The sequence below is a fragment of the Entelurus aequoreus genome, linkage group LG28 (genome assembly GCF_033978785.1).
Source record: "Entelurus aequoreus isolate RoL-2023_Sb linkage group LG28, RoL_Eaeq_v1.1, whole genome shotgun sequence".
Taxonomy (NCBI): domain Eukaryota; kingdom Metazoa; phylum Chordata; class Actinopteri; order Syngnathiformes; family Syngnathidae; genus Entelurus; species Entelurus aequoreus.
Window position 1 is genome coordinate 32,407,323 of NC_084758.1, and position 16,738 is coordinate 32,424,060.

The window sequence follows — 16,738 nt, forward strand, 5'->3', positions numbered from 1 at the left end:
TATATATATATATATATATATATATATATATATATATAACAAATAATAATATAACAATATATTATATTGTTTTATTTATATATATATATATATATATATATATATATATACATACATATATATATATATATATATATATATATATATATATATATATATATATATATATATATATATATAATTATGTGTTATATATATATATATATATATATAAATAAAACAATATAATATATATATATTGTTATATTATTATATATATATACAGATGTATATATATATATATATATATATATATATATATATATATAACAAATAATAATATAATAAACCAAGGGAAATGGAGGCAGGCTGTCGGGGGTATAGCGAGGCGTCAAAAGGTCCATGTCCAAGCGGGAGGTCGAGGATCGAGGGAGGCCGTCCGGAATCCAGAGGGGAACAAACAAGGAAGACGAGATGCACAGCTCGTCACGTGGAATGAAGGCAGACTGCAGGAAGGACAACAAGGAGGACACGATACTGATCAAACACGGGCAGGAAAACACAGAGAGCAAAGTTGCATTGAGCACGATGATCACTTACGGTACTTCAACAGAAGATTACGTTCTGGCTCCGGATAGCAGGTTGTGCAGGCTTTTGAAGGCAGTCCTCTGATTAGCGACAGGTGCTGATGGAAAGCAGCTGCTTGCTGCCGCCGGAGCGACACGTGCAGGAGGTGAGCGGCCGTGGGCGTGTCCCTAGGTGCACTCCGCTGGGCTCACTGAAGAATGAACATTGATGAACTCCTTTATTAACTGCACAGGCACCTTTGCACATTAGTGACTGGCACACAAGTGTAAAAAGAAGTTAGTCACCGGTTACATCGGGTGCAAAAAAAAACAAAACAGCCGTAATAATTTTTGGCAAAATTTGACGATGCACCGCTCAGATAAAAAAAAAATTTTAAGCATTCTTAACTGTTAGAAGTTAGTTACCGTTTATATTGTGAAGTATAAAAAAAACAGTCCAAAGTCAAATTAAATCTGGCGTACTGATATGCTAATAAATGTCTTAAGTGTTGTCCCGATACTAATATTTTGGTACCGGTGCCAAAATTATTTTGATACTTTTCGGTACTTTTCTAAATAAATCAAATCAAATCAAATCAACTTTATTCATAAAGCACATTTAAAATTTACCACAGGGGTAGCCAAAGTGCTGTACAATGGGCAGGTTAAAAATAATACGAGAAACGAGCAAACACAACACAACACAAACAGAACACGATAAAAAATAAATAAATACAATATAAAAACATAAAAACAGGTTCACAGCAGGTGTATTATGGGGCGCCATTGCAGGATGGATATCACTCAGTGTTAAAAGCCATGGAATAAAAGTATGTTTTTAAGAGAGATTCAAAAACAGGAAGAGAGGAGGCTTGTCTAACACTCAGAGGTAGGTCATTCCAGAGCTTGGGAGCAGCAGCAGCGAAAGCTCTGTCACCTCTAAGCTTTAGCCTAAAGGAGACAATAAAAAAAATTGCATTATTGGCTTTATTTCAACAACAAATCTTAGGGTACATTAAACATATGTTTATTATTGCAAGTTTGTCCTTAAATAAAATAGTGAACATACTAGACAACTTGTCAGGATTCATGCCTAAATGTACAAACTATGCTGTCATTTAGTGTTCAAATCAATAGGATTCTTGCAAAGAGAACCCTAAAAGCGGCTGAGCTGAGTATGTTATTATTTGCATCTTAGCTGCGTGTCCAATGAATTATGATTTCATTCCACTTCATAAGCGAGCTGAGGCCAGAAACAACAACATTCCATCTCTTAATTGGCAATTAAACGTCTCTGCTTCGTGCCTCAAATGTTTCCATGACAAATTGACGACAATTGAGCTCGTCGGTGGAGCCGCGATGCTTTTTTTATTCTGCCCATCGAGCCGCACAGGAACCAAATTGGCTCATACGTTTGGATTTATTGACTTTTTGTTGTTGTCCTAAAAGAGGATTATTTATTTGTATTTTTTTCCAGACAATGTCCACCTTTTCGTGGCCTGACTGGGCGTGAGAAAAGTGCAATGTATTGGTTTTCTGCCTCCGGGTAATCAAAAGTGTTATTGTTCCACATAAAAGCCGAGTGGTGTGGAGTCACGTCTCATCCAGTGGCCCTGACCCCCACATGGCTTCTATTCAGGCCCTGAAATGAAAGTGGGAATTAAGAGATAGAAAAGGCCTTCTTTTGTCCGTCGCTTTCTTATCATGTTTTATCCTCCCCTGGAAGTAATATCCTCTCCTAATGTGGTCCTTACACGGACCATTTTGCTCTATATTTAGCTCATATGGAATGCGAATTTTACACTTTTTATAGCGTGTCCCTCCAGTGATAAGACTGACCTTTGACCTTTATAAGGCTAGCAGAGGACATGACAGTAGCTCAGCTGTCCTTTATAACAATATAAATGACATAATGAAAACAATGGTGGGTCGCAGCCTAAAAAAAATATGTGATAACAGCAAAAATGTCATGCAGCTAAGGTCTGATTGTGTAAGATAAATAATAGTACAATAAATTGCTCGGAGATGCTGTCGTCGGGCAGAAATTACAAAGCAATTAAAAGTTGACTGAAATCTGCATTACAGCATAACAGCCTGCAAAAACTGAAATCTAAGTAAGATTAATTATCTCAAATAAGGGTGATATTTGCTTATTTTCTGTCTGATAAGATAATTCTTCTCACTAAGCAGATTTGATGTTAGAGTGTTTTACTTGTTTTAAGGGTTTTGGTCCTAAATGATCTCAGTAAGATATTACAGCTTGTTGCTGAGATTTGATGACCTATATTGAGTAAAACATGCTTGAAACTAGAATATCAACTGTTGCAAAGCTGTGTCATCAACACTCACAAGTATACAACTACTTTTTTTAAAGTAATCATTTCTTACTTCAAGCATGAAAAAATAAATCATGACTTTGACACAATTGTGTCTCATAATTAAAACAGATGACAGCCAAATGGACTTTGCTGTTTTATTTTCAATGAAACAAGAGAAAATACGTACTCATATAGTAGTACAGTTGTTATTAGTGAGAATATTCTTATTTGAAGGTATTTTGGGGTTCATTGAGGTTAGCTAATTTGACTTGTTTTGGAAAGTCTTGACAAGCCAAATTTTCTTGTTCTATTGGCAGATAATTTTGCTTAGTTCAAATAAAATACCCCTCATTTTTGTATTTTTTTTCTTGTTTTTGAACACTGACTTTTTGTGAAGTGAATTATATTTACATAGCGCTTTTCTCTCGTGACTCAAAGCGATTTTACATAGTGAAACCCAATATCTAAGTTACATTTAACCCTTGTGTAATGTTCATATTGTTGTTACTCAGCCAGCGTTTGTGGGTCTGATGGGCCCGTTGCATTAGGTGGCTTTTAATGCCTCACAATCAAACACTTTTATGTTAAAATACTGAACAGATGTTTACCTTATCCCAATAAACATCTGTTTGCCATTTCTAATATAAAGTAGTGTAAAGTTCTTACTTATATCTGTCAGTAAACTCACCATGAAAGCGCTAAAACATACCGGTGTAGTGAGATTATATTATCCACCCAAGGAACTTTAGTTATTAGAGAGTTATACGAGACTAGGCTTTCTGCTCCGCCGCTCCCAGTCTGTGGAACGCTCTCCCTGACCACCTGAGGGCCCACAGACTGTGGATGCTTTTAAAAAAAGGCTTAAAAACCCTTCTTTTTAAAAAAGCCTTTTTTTTTATAGATATATGCATGCTAGTTCTGCTACATTTGTTCAGTATTTTAACATAAAAGTGTTTGATTGTGAGGCATTAAAAGCCACAAAATGCAAAGGGTCCATCAGACCCACAAACGCTGGCTGAGTAACAACAATATGAAAGTTGCATGGAAAATTTCTCAGCCAGTTTCTGCATCCCACAGGGATTCTTCTTCTGTGTTTCTGCACCTGCGGTTCCCGCACAAGGTTGCAACATTGTTTGTCAACACTGTCTGCTCTCTTTTTCTCGCACATTTGACCCTCTGATGTTCTGTGTACCTACACTCTGTCCTCCTCCTGTCTAGGCCTGCTGTGTGCTATACCGGGGCGGTATAGCTCGGTTGGTAGAGTGGCCGTGCCAGCAACTTCAGAGTTCCAGGTTCGATCCCCGCTTCCACCATTCTAGTCACTGCCGTTGTGTCCTTGGGCAAGACACTTTACCCACCTGCTCCCAGTGCCACCCACACTGGTTTAAATGGAACTTAGATATTGGGTTTCACTATGTAAAGCGCTTTGAGTCACTCGAGAAAAAGCGCTATATAAATATAATTCACTTCACTTCACTTCACTTCACTGTGTGTGTGTGTGTGTGTGTGTGTGTGTGTGTGTGTGTGTGTGTGTGTGTGTGTGCGTGTGTGTGGTACACAGAACATCAATTTCCACACTTCTATTAGCCCCGGGTCCAGACCCGGACATCTTTAATGTAATAGAAATGTGTAAGGGGGGGTGTATGGTGTACGGTCATTAAATATGTATTCTGATATATGTTCTTCACAGAAAATGAGCCAAAGTCAGTGAGTCTCAGTTTGAAAAATGTATTAATTGTATCATTTTTCTTTTAATAAAAAATTTAAACGGGTCCCACAGACCCGAACACCACACAAGGGATAAAACCAGTGTGGGTGGCACTGGGAGCAGGTGGGTAAAGTGTCTTGCCCAAGGACACAACGGCAGTGGCTAGGATGGCGGAAGCGGGCAATGTTCAAACCTGCATATATTTTTTTGTGGTCCCCTTTATTTAGAAAAGTACCGAAAAGTATCGAAATAATTATAGTACCGGTACCAAAATATTGGTATCGTTACAACACTAACAGGAACAGGTCGCTACGTTCTGGCACGGGATAGCAGTTTGCGCTGGCTTAAGAAGGCAGGAGAGCTCATCAGCGACAGGTGTGTAGATTGCTGATTGGCGATAGAATGCAGCTGCTTGCTGCAGCCGGAGTGGCGTGCGCCCAGCGCACCGCACAGATGAATGCGCACTGGGGTTGTTTTTATTTTTTAATTATGGCCGTCGCCTAAGAAACATCCATAAATTAGCAGCACCTTTGTATAAGTTCAAAGTGTAGAAAAAAAAGCAGCAGTTTATAGTCCGGAATTATTATATACAAATGTACACTACTAACCGACCAGTGCCTCCATGGAAATGCCCCCCTCTAACTCACCCCCAAATCCTCCACACGACACCTCCGCTCCGGACAGGCTGACCTCCTCCAACCTCAGAGGACAAAGCTACAAACAATGGGAGACCGGGCTTTCTGCTCTGCTGCTCCCAGTCTGTGGAACGCTCTCCCTGACCACCTGAGGGCACCACAGACTGTGGATGCTTTTAAAAAAGGCTTAAAACCCTTTTTTTTTTTTTTTTTTTAAAAAGCCTTTTTTTTAGATATATGCATACTACTTTTAGCTATTTGGCTGTTCTAGTTTTTATTTATTTCTATTTTGTATAATCTTTTTAATTTTTTTTTTTTTAATACAGGTTGTTTACTCAATGTAAAGTGCTTTTTACAAATAAAATCTATTATTATTAATATTATTATTACAGTAAACCCTGATGGGAAGATCCCTACTGTAGTATCCGTGTGTTGTTATTCCTGGCGTGTAAACATCTGCCGTGTAGTGAGGTATGCAGTAGAAGTATTAAAGTGCCTTTAAGAGTGCCAGCTTGACAATATTTGCTCTCCCGGCATGTCTTTGAAGACGCCACAGTGGAACAGCGGCGCTCTGTTCCCAGCTACCAGCGCCCCGGTTTATATTTGAACAAGTGAAAAATTCCTCCCCACCACTTCCACGTGGTTGAGAGAAAATAAGCGGCGGTCTGTAATTGACAGGAAGACATTTTGGCAACCCGGGTTGTTAAAACACGGCGAGATGCTTGAAGTCGGCAAACACCGCACGACATCAACGCCGACTTTTTACGCGTGAATTCTCAATGAAGTCGTTTTTTTTTGTTTTACTAAAGAGGGGGGAATCCTGGGAAATCTTAGTCCATTCCCTTTTCAAAGACTCGGCCAAGTCTGTTTTCACTCGGAGCTCGAGTGCAGAGGGGAAAGAAGACTTTATTTCACGCACAATAGACTTTGTGGCTTCACGGAAGCCAGGAAGTGGTTTGGGAGTGCATGACAAAGGCGAGATTGTTATCCAGATGCATCCTAATAGGCAATTTCCCCGTCAATCCGTCATTTTAGCCAGCAGAAATAAACGCCGTGCTCATCCGACCTCGAATGGCTCGAAAAAAAGACCTTTTGACTCACGCTACATCGGTCCAATCACATCGTCCACCTGCTTCCATTATGCAAAGTGACTTTCTTATTGGGAATTATAACATCCGCTGCTGACTCAGCTGTTTTACTCTTTGAGAGGGGGGAAAAAAGAGACCACAATTAGATCAAAGTCTACTCAAACTTTTGACAGACATTGCACCAGGGCCTGAAGACTACAGTCACGATCAAAAGTTGACATAATAAAGAACATAATGTCATGGCTGTCTTGAGTTTCCAAGCATTTCTACAACTCTTATTTTTTGGTGATAGAGTGATTGGAGCACATACTTGGCCAAACAGCTCAATTTGTGTTTCATCTGACCACAGAACTTTCCTCCAGAAGGTTTTATCTTTGTCCATATGATGTCAGATGAAACAAAAATGGAGCTGTTTGGCCACAACACCCAGCAATATGTTTGGAGGAGAAAAGGTGAGGCCTTTAATGCCAGGAACACCATCCCTACCGTCAAGCATGGTGGTGGTAGTATTATGCTCTGGGCCTGTTTTGCTGCCAATGGAACTGGTGCTTTACAGAGAGTAAATGGGACAATGAAAAAGGAAGATTACCTCCAAATTCTTCAGGACAAGCTAAAACCATCAGCCCGGAGGTTGGGTCTTGGGCGCAGTTGGGTGTTCCAACAGGACAATGACCCCAAACACACGTCAAAAGTGGTAAAGGAATAGCTAAGTCAGGCTAGAATGAAGGTTCTAGAATGGCCTTCCCAAAGTCCTGACTTGAAGGTGTGGAAACTCAAGACAGCCATGACATTATGTTCTTTACAAGTGTATGTACACTTTTGATCGCAACTGTATGTGCCGCTTTTGGGGCTACAACCTCCAGAACGGGCCACATGTAAAAGACTTGGAGATTGTTGTTTTCTTTTAAATTAAAAAAACTATCTCATAAAAGTTCAAATAAAAGTCAAAGCAAACAAAAAGGCAATAATGAATGAAGCAAAACATGTTCTAAACCAAGCATCTCTTCATATTCTCTACTGCTCACTAGTGTTACATATCTGAGTTACTTTTCTTACCTTCTGGTACCTGCTGATCTGAAAATGTGCCTTGTATATCTACCTAATATCTACCTTGTAAGGTAGATATTATCTCATTCATGTAGGCTAAGTGGATAATAATAATCACAATAACAAAAAAAAATCATTATCCTAATGCATACTTGCCAACCGTCCCGGTTTTACCGGGAGACTCCCGGAATTCAGCGCCTCTCCCGATTACCTCCCGGAAGAAATTTTCTCCCGATAAACTCCCGGAATTCAGCCGGGGCTGGAGGCCACGCCCCATTCCAGCTCAATGCGGACCTGAGTGGGGACAGCGGCGACAGTCTGTTTTCCCGTCCGCTTTCCCACGATATAAACAGCGTGCCTGCCCAATCACGTTATAACTGTAGAATGATCGAGGGCGAGTTCTTGGTTTCTTATGTGGGTTTATTGTTAGGCAGTTTCATTAATGTCCTCCCAGCGCGGTAACAACACACAACAACAGCAGTCACGTTTTCGTCTACCGTAAAGCAGATCGTCTGCTGTAAACAGCAATGTTGTGACACTCTTAAACAGGACAATACTGCCATCTACTGGATAGCCTCCGGAACACACTGAAATTCAAGTATTTATTTTATTTATATGTATAATAAAATAAATATATGTATACATATATAGCTAGAATTCACTGAAAGTCAAGTATTTCATACGTATATATATATATATATATATATATATATAGATATGAAATACTCGAGTTGGTGAATTCTAGCCGTAAATATACTCCTCCCCTCTAAACCACACCCTCGCCCCACCCCCCGGAATCAGAGGTCTCAAGGTTGGCAAGTATGTCCTAATGTTTATATCATTATCAGTGCATCTGCAGGTTAATCCTCCCCTGTCTTAAAAAAGTAGCGATACCTCTGTTTCAGACTTCATCAAGGGGTCCTGGAACGCACCACAGACATGTGCAATGAGATGAAACTTAAACATGACTTCATCAGATGCTCCAACAAAGTACATTTGGACACCAACTTTATTCCGTCACCATTTCAGTCAGGTTTTCGCAAAAAATCACAGTACTGTTACTGCTGCTATGAAGTTTATAAAAATGATGTAACTGAAGCTCTTGACAAGAAGCAGTGCTGAATGTCCCTCTTTATTGACTTTTCAAAAGCATTTGATACTGTTGATCATGTTAATTTTAATCAAACGTCTTTCAGCTATTGGTTTTTCTCAGCAAGCAGTTGGATGGTTTGCAAATGACCTCACAAGTACAACTCAGGCTGTTCAGATTGAAGGTTCCTCCTCGGACGTACTGCAAGTGAAAAAGGGTGTCCCTCAAGGTTCTGTGTTGGGCCCCTTATTATTCACTATTTACATAAATAATCTTGGACAGAATATTCCCACCTCAACTTTCCATTTCTATGCTGATGATACTGTCATATACTGCACAGCACCCACTCCTGCTGAGGCTTTTAAATATCTACAACATGCATTTGACAGAGTACAAGAACAACTTTGCTATCTTCAACTGGTTTTAAATGCAGAGAAAACAAAGTGTATGTTCTTTACCACATCAAAAACTGTAAGATCAGCACTGTGTGACAACATTTTAACAACAAATGGGCAACAAATTATGTTAGTATCTGCTTTTAAATATTTAAGATTTTTAATTGATGACCACTTGAGTTTTAAGGAGCACATTCAGTATGTTGTAAAAAAAAACTGAAACTTTTACTGGGATTTTATTATAGAAACAAGTCTTGCTTTTCTTTTACTGTGAAACAGAAATTGGTGGAAACAACCTTTTTACCTGTACATGAATGCTACTGCTGGTTGTCTCCACAAACTGAATGGTGTGTACCACGGGGCACTGAGATCCATCACTAACTGTGCTCCCCTTACCAGTGCCGGCCCAAGCCTCCATGGGGCCCTAAGCAAAATTTGATTTTGGGGCCCTCTATTTCTGCCAATAATATTGATTGTTGATCATTCACACACCTCCTAGAAACTCATTGCGGCTCTGGCAGTGTTGTTTACATTATCCTATTGTCAGCCTGGCATGTCTTTACAAATGACATGTCATTTATAAAGATATGGGGGTGGCCCAGTTAAGAACATAAATAATACCAATGAATGAACGAATGATGTCCAGAGTGCCACATATGGTTCCTAATCTTAAAATGTAGAAAACATTCAGCTACAAGAGTGGCCTGGGGTTGAACAGTCCAAGTGATAAAGCTTTGTATTTACAGTAAAAGTGTCATCTTGTCTCATCAGTCTTGTACATATTAGTCTTTAATTACTAGTTTATATTTTTAGTTAATTGTTCATATTTAATGTTTACTTTGTACAAAGAGAGCGCAGTCTACTGAAGTTAAATTCCATGTGAGTTAAACATAACTGGACAATAAAGCTGATTCTGATTCACTTTTTTATTTTTGGTAACAAAAACCTGAAACAGCAATGTGCAAAAATAATTCGTAGTGCAAGAAAAACAATAAAGTGCAACAATAAAATCACTTAAATATATATAAAAAGGAACAAATTCAATTGTACAAAAAACAACATAATTAAATTAAATATCAAGCAAATACTTAAATAATATTAATGAACAGAGTTACCAGAAACAAGGTAACATAACGGTTTATAAACAAATATAAAGTTACTACATATTAAAACTATGTAAATGTACATAACGATGTGCAAAAAATTTTGGGGGAAAAAATCCAAATAAACTACCTTAAATTAAGGTCCTTAATTCACACATTTGACCATCACATCACAGTTTTGTTCCTCTGTTCTTCACCACCCACACCACTCCACCCACTCCTTAAAACCTGTGCTTCCTGGCTTTTCTGGAGGCAAAGTCATTTATGACATCACTGGAAGAAATCTGATGGCCGACTTTGTTATTAATACTAATCACTGCCATGTACGAGTCTGACTCAGACACGTACATGCAAAAAATAAAAAATAATACTTTTTTGTTAATTGCTTTTGGGGGCCCCCTGGTGGCCGCGGGGCCCTAAGCAAGCGCTTAGTACGCTTATGCCTTGGGCCGGCTCTGCCCCTTACTCACCATTGTGTGTTATACTCAATGGTTAACTGGACATCTTTATGTGCTCGACGCCTCAATCATTGGTATGTTTTCATCTACAAAACCATTCTTTGTATCACTCCATCCCATCTATCTTGTCTTTTAACAAAGAAACAAGGAAGTCACAATCTTCGTTCAATGAATGTTCTGCAATTTGTCGTCCCTAAAGTAAGAACTGAACTGGGCAAGAAAGCGTTTAGGTTTTCAGCACCGAAGGCTTGGAATAACCTACAATCCAATCTTCAACTTCAAACCCTTGTTACGTTGAATGAGTTTAAAGCTTCTGTGAAAGGATTGCAGTCTACCTTGTCTGTATGTACATGTGTTATGTGAGCAAGTTTTAATGTTGTAAATTTGATGTTTTATGCATTGTTTACTGGTTTTAATGTAACCTTGCTGCTGCCCTCTTGGCCAGGTCTCCCTTGCAAAAGAGATCTTTGATTACCTGGTTAAAGGCCTACTGAAAGCCACTACTAGCGACCACGCAGTCTGATAGTTTATATATCAATGATGAAATCTTAACATTGCAACACATGCCAATACGGCCGGGTTAACTTATAAAGTGACATTTTAAATTTCCCGCCACACTTCCGGTTAAAAACGTTTTATTATGCTGACGTATGCGTGTGACGTCACGAGGGCAAGGGAAGTATTCGGACCCCGTAGAAAAAGCTCTGTTTACATTTCATAATTCCACAGTATTCTGGACATCTGTGTTGGTGAATCTTTTGCAATTTGTTTAATGAACAATGGAGGCTGCAAAGAAGAACGTTGTAGGTGGGATTGGTGTATTAGCGGCTGGCTGTAGCAACACAACAAGGACTACTTACTTGGATAGCAGCGCCTAGCCGATGCTAGCCGCCCACCGCACAGATGAAGTCCTTCGTCGCGCCGTCGATCGCTGGAACGCAGGTGAGCACGGCTGTTGATGAGCAGATGAGGGCTGGCTGGCGTAGGTGGAGCGCTAATGTTTTTATCATAGCTCTGTGAGGTCCGGTTGCTGAGTTGCTAAGTTAGCCTTAGCGTTGTTAGCAACAGCATTGTTAAGCTTTGCCAGGCTGAGAACTATTAACCGTGTAGTTACAGGTCCATGGTTTAATAGTATTGTTGATCTTCTGTCTATCCTTCCAGTCAGGGATTTATTTATTTTGTTTCTATCTGCATTTGAGACAGATGCTATCACGTTAGCTCATGCTAAAGAGCTTCGTCGATGTATTGTTGTGGAGATAAAAGTCACTGTGAATGTCCATTTCGCGTTCTTGACTCTCATTTTCAAGAGGATATAGTATCCGAGGTGGTTTAAAATACAAATCCGTGATCTACAATAGAAAAAGGAGAGAGTGTGGAATCCAATGAGTCAGCTTGTACCTAAGTTACGGTCAGAGCGTAAAAATATATGTATTTCACTGCATTCTAGTCCGTCACTCTAACGTTCCTCATCCACGAATCTTTCATCCTCGCTCAAATTAATGGGGTAATCGTCGCTTTCTCGGTCCGAATCTCTCTCGCTCTCGAATTGTGAGGAATACTAGCTCCTGTGACGTCACGCTACTTCCGGTACAGGCAAGGCTTTTTTTTTATCAGCGAGCAAAAGTTGCGAACTTTATCGTCGATTTTCTCTACTAAATCCTTTCAGCAAAAATATGGCAATATCGCGAAATGATCAAGTATGACACATAGAATGGATCTGCTATTCCCGTTTAAATAAAAAAATTCATTTCAGTAGGCCTTTAAATAAAGGCTAAATAAAAAACAACAAATAAATAAACATGTATCATATTCCTATGATTTTATCCTGGTTACAAAACGTTGGTGCTGGCAAAAGTATGCAAAATGAAGAATTTAGCACTTTTTGCAAGTGGTAAAAGTAGCGTGACACTTTCCTAATTTGAAAAAAAAACTAACCTATTAGAGTGGAACCTCGATTTTCAAACCCCTCTGTTTGCGAACGTTTAGATACTGATACTGATAAAGCATATCATCGCACTGTGCCCCCGAACCCCCCCCCCGCCCCCCATAAATAATTTGTGATTACTTTCCGGAGGTTTCAGGAATCCCTGAAACATACTTGCCAACCTTGAGACCTCCGATACTGGGAGGTGGGGGGTGGGATGGGGGCGTGGTTGGGGGTGTGGTTAAGGGCGTGGTTAATAGGGGAGTATATTTACAGCTAGAATTCACCAACTCAAGTATTTCATATATATATATATATATATATATATATATATATATATATATATATGTATGTATGAAATACTTGACTTTCAGTGAATTCTAGCTATATATATATATATGTATATATATTTATTTTATTATACATATAAATAAAATAAATACTTGAATTTCAGTGTTCCGGGGGCTATCCAGTAGATGGCAGTATTGTCCTGTTTAACTTCTCCTCCGTTCATGACTCGGCCACCGTGTTCAATGGAGAAGTCTGTTTTACAAAATGTACAGGCAACATACACCTTCCCCTTCGAACTGTCCTGGATGAACTGAAATTCTTGTTTCCATTCGTTTTGGAACTTGCAAGCGTATTTCTTCATCTTGCTCGTCGATGGCGTCGCCATGTCTGTAACTTCCTCGTTCTTCTGCTTCGTCTCCTTGTTGTGTGCGCAGTTGTGCACTCTACTCTCTAAAAGCCCTAGATGTTATGACGTCATTGGGCAGGCAAGCTGTTTATATTGTGGGAAAGCGGACGTGAGAACAGGCTGTACCCACTCAGGTCCGCATTGAGCTGGAGGGGGCGTGGCCTCCAGCTCCGGAGTTTGTCGGGAGAAAATTTCTGCCGGGAGGTTATCGGCGCTGAACACCGGGAGTTTCCCGCTTAAAACGGGAGGGTTGGCAAGTATGCCCTGAAAGTTTAGGTGGAAAACTAACGAGACAACACTTCGTTGTCAAGGTGACGCGTCCTTCTTAATTGCTTTCAATCACACGTGCCAGCGGCCACAGTGTGTCTATTTTTTTTTAATTAAAAAAAAAAAAGCGCAGAGCTTTCACTTCGTCCTTAAATCTTTCTTCTCGCCGCTGAAGGATTGCTTTGCTCGGCGTCTCCCTCCTGAAGGCGAGCGAGCGGCGCTAATTGGCGGTGTATCTCGCCGTCCGAATTCATAGGCCGTTAATGACTTCCAGTCGGCGCTGCCGGACTCTGCCAAGGCTGCGGCTAATTTGCTGCTACTGTAAACGCGCTGCCACGAGCCCGCATTCCCGTCTATTCATCTCCGCCGGGCTCCTTAACGAGGAGTCCTCGGTAGCGCACAGATGTGCTTCACGTGTTGCTGTTTGCAGCTGCGAGGAGGTGTTGGCAACATCGAGAGGTTTACCTTTCTTCAATTTGGCAGTGGATTTGTCTAAAGTAGCAATAAAAAAAAAAAAGGCCAGACGTGTTTATAAACAACGTTTAGGGTGCTTGGACGAAAATTGTTTGTTGCACCAATCAGATCAACAATAAATGTATTCAATTATCAGTTTTTATATGTCACCCCGAAAGAGACATCATTGAAAGAAACTACCGTATTTTCTGAACTATAAGGCGCACTTAAAAACATTTGTTTCCCCTCAAAACTCGACAGTGCGCCTTATAACCCAGTGCGCCTAATGTAAGGAATAATTCTGGTTTTGCTTACCGACCTCGAAGCAATTTTATTTGGTACATGGTGTAATGATAAGTGTGACCAGTAGATGGCAGTCAAACATAAGAGATACGTGTAGACTGCACTAAGATGGCAATATAACTCAAGTAAACAACAGCAACATTGTATATGTTCCATTGAAAATATAGAACATTACAGACGGCGCTCAAAAATCTATCAAAATGTTTTAGTACAACTTTGGTAAGCTATGAAGCTGCACGGCTTGATGGATTGTACTGTGCTTCAACATAGGAGTATTATTATGGTGTGTGTATAAGGTAAGACATATTATCTGGAGTTTTGTTTCACAATGCAAAAGCAACTTTTCTTACTTTCTGGTACCTTCTGATCTGTATTTGGGATCTGCATAAGTCCTGAAAAATTGCACAGGTCCGCCTTTGTAGTCCGTGTCGACACCGTAGTCGATAAGCGTCTTCTTTTTCTCTATCTTCTTGTTATGTGACATTCATCCTCCACTGTTGCCATTTCTAATATAAAGTAGTGTACAGTTCTTACTTATATCTGTCAGTAAACTCGCCATGAAAGCGCTAAAACATACCGGTGTAGTGAGTTTACATTATTCACCCAAGGAACTTTAGAGAGTTCTAATAAGTTCCGGTTTTCCACGGGACACATTTCCGGCCTTGTTGTTGTTTCCGGATGAGGAGATGCTGCTCCGTTATTGATTGAAGTAAAGTCTAAATGTCATTAAAACAGTTAGCTCCATCTTTTGACACTTCTTCCACTCCCGTCCTTGCACGCTACACCGCTACAACAAAGATGACGGGTAGAAGACGGTGAAGAAGGTGAGCCACGTAAATAAGACCGCCCACAAAACGGCGCATCCGGAAGCGACTGTCAGAAAGCGGCTTGAAGATGATGTGTAAAACATCATCTATGCAACATTTTGAGCAAAGAACCACCATTACATGTTATGTAGACCACAAGGAAGTCTTTTACATTTAGAAAAAAATAATAATAATATGACTCCTTTAATGCGCCCTATAATCCGGTGCGCCCTATATATGAAAAAAGATCAAAAATAGACCATTCATCGGCAGTGCGCCTTACAATCCGGTGCGCCCTGTGGTCCGGAAAATACGGTACTAATTTTTGATGAAATAAAATTGAAACTTGTTTTCAATTGTCGCAGTCATTTGTATTTATTTTTTCCTTTAAAAAGTAGAGAAAAAAATCTGAAATCAAATTTTTGGTGAAAAAATCTGAGATTTTTTTTTTTCCAGGCCGTATCGCCCAGTCCTAGGTATAGCACTAAAACACTCTTAATAGCCTTGATGCGTATTTTAGGTAAAATAGTTGAAATTAACAACTATTTTTCTGTGTGCCATAACCTTGATTCTTATGTTCTAATTAATCATCGACATTGAAATCGATCCTATAACATGATTGATTGATTGATTGATTGATTGATTGATTGATTGAAACTTGTATTAGTAGATTGCACAGTACAGTACATATTCCGTACAATTGACCACTAAATGGTAGCACCCGAATAAGTTTTTTCATCTTGTTTAAGTCGGGGTCCACGTACATCAATTCATGGTACAAATATATACTATCATCATAATACAGTCATCACACAAGTTAATCATCAGAGTATATACATTTAATTATTTACATTATTTACAATCCGGGGGGTTGGATGTGGAGGGGGTTGGGGCGTGGGGGGTTAGGTTGGGTTGCTATCAGCATATATATGCATACTAGTTATAGCTATTTGGCTGTTCTAGTTTTTATTTTTTATTTATTTCTTATCTTTTTATTTATTTAATTTATTTATTTATTTTGTCATTTTTTATTTTATTTAATTTTTTAATTTTTTTTAAATACACTGTAGCACTTTGAGATTGTTTACTCAATATAAAGTGCTTTTTTACAAATAAAATCTATTATTATTATTATTATTATTATTACTACTGTTACCCCAGGTGGCCCTTGGCAAAGGCCTAGTACCTGACTGCCCCCTAGCCAGGGATACGGTGAAGACCTCAACGGCGGAAGAAGGCTGCAGCAGAAAAGGGTCCCCAGTCGTCTTGGACTCCATGCCACTGGACCCTGACACGATTCTGTCAAGGATCGTGTGGTGACTGTCTGTGCACCAGTCTCCCCACGTTAAACTAAGTCAGCCACAGGCATCCTCCATAAAGGGATACACCCCTACCAGGAGGATCGTCATACTCGTTCGAGTGACCGCCGATGATGATGATGACTTCAGTCATCAACAATTATATCGCCCTGTGTGCGTTGGTCAAAATAAAAAGTGTTACATCGCTCGCATGTGCGCTCTATTGCAGCGTCCATATCTGCATATTTAAAGTTCCCGCCACTCAATACAGTCCGCATTAAACAATTAATGGAAGCAATGGATTATAAATCTGAAGTTTCAAACAATCGCCTTTATCTGATTCCTTAGATTATTTTGGGTATGCCAGCAAGAGTGCAGCTAATGGAGATCCCCACATACAGTGGTGGTCAAAAGTGTACATACACTTGTAAAGAACATAATGTCATGGATGTCTTGAGTTTCCAATCATTTCTACAACTCTTATATTTTTGTGATGTAGTGATTGGAGCACATACTTGTTGGTCACAAAAAAACATTCATGAAGTTTGCTTCTTTTATGAATTTATTATGGCTCTACTGAAAATGTGCTGGGTCAAAAGTATA

At 39.5% G+C, this 16,738-nt stretch overlaps 1 protein-coding gene across 1 annotated transcript in view; it reads left to right on the forward strand.

The window, feature by feature from the left end:
• LOC133645067 (platelet-derived growth factor C-like) overlaps positions 1-16,738 on the forward strand; it is a 48,471-nt gene that overhangs the window by 19,192 nt on the left and 12,541 nt on the right. The window lies entirely within an intron of this gene.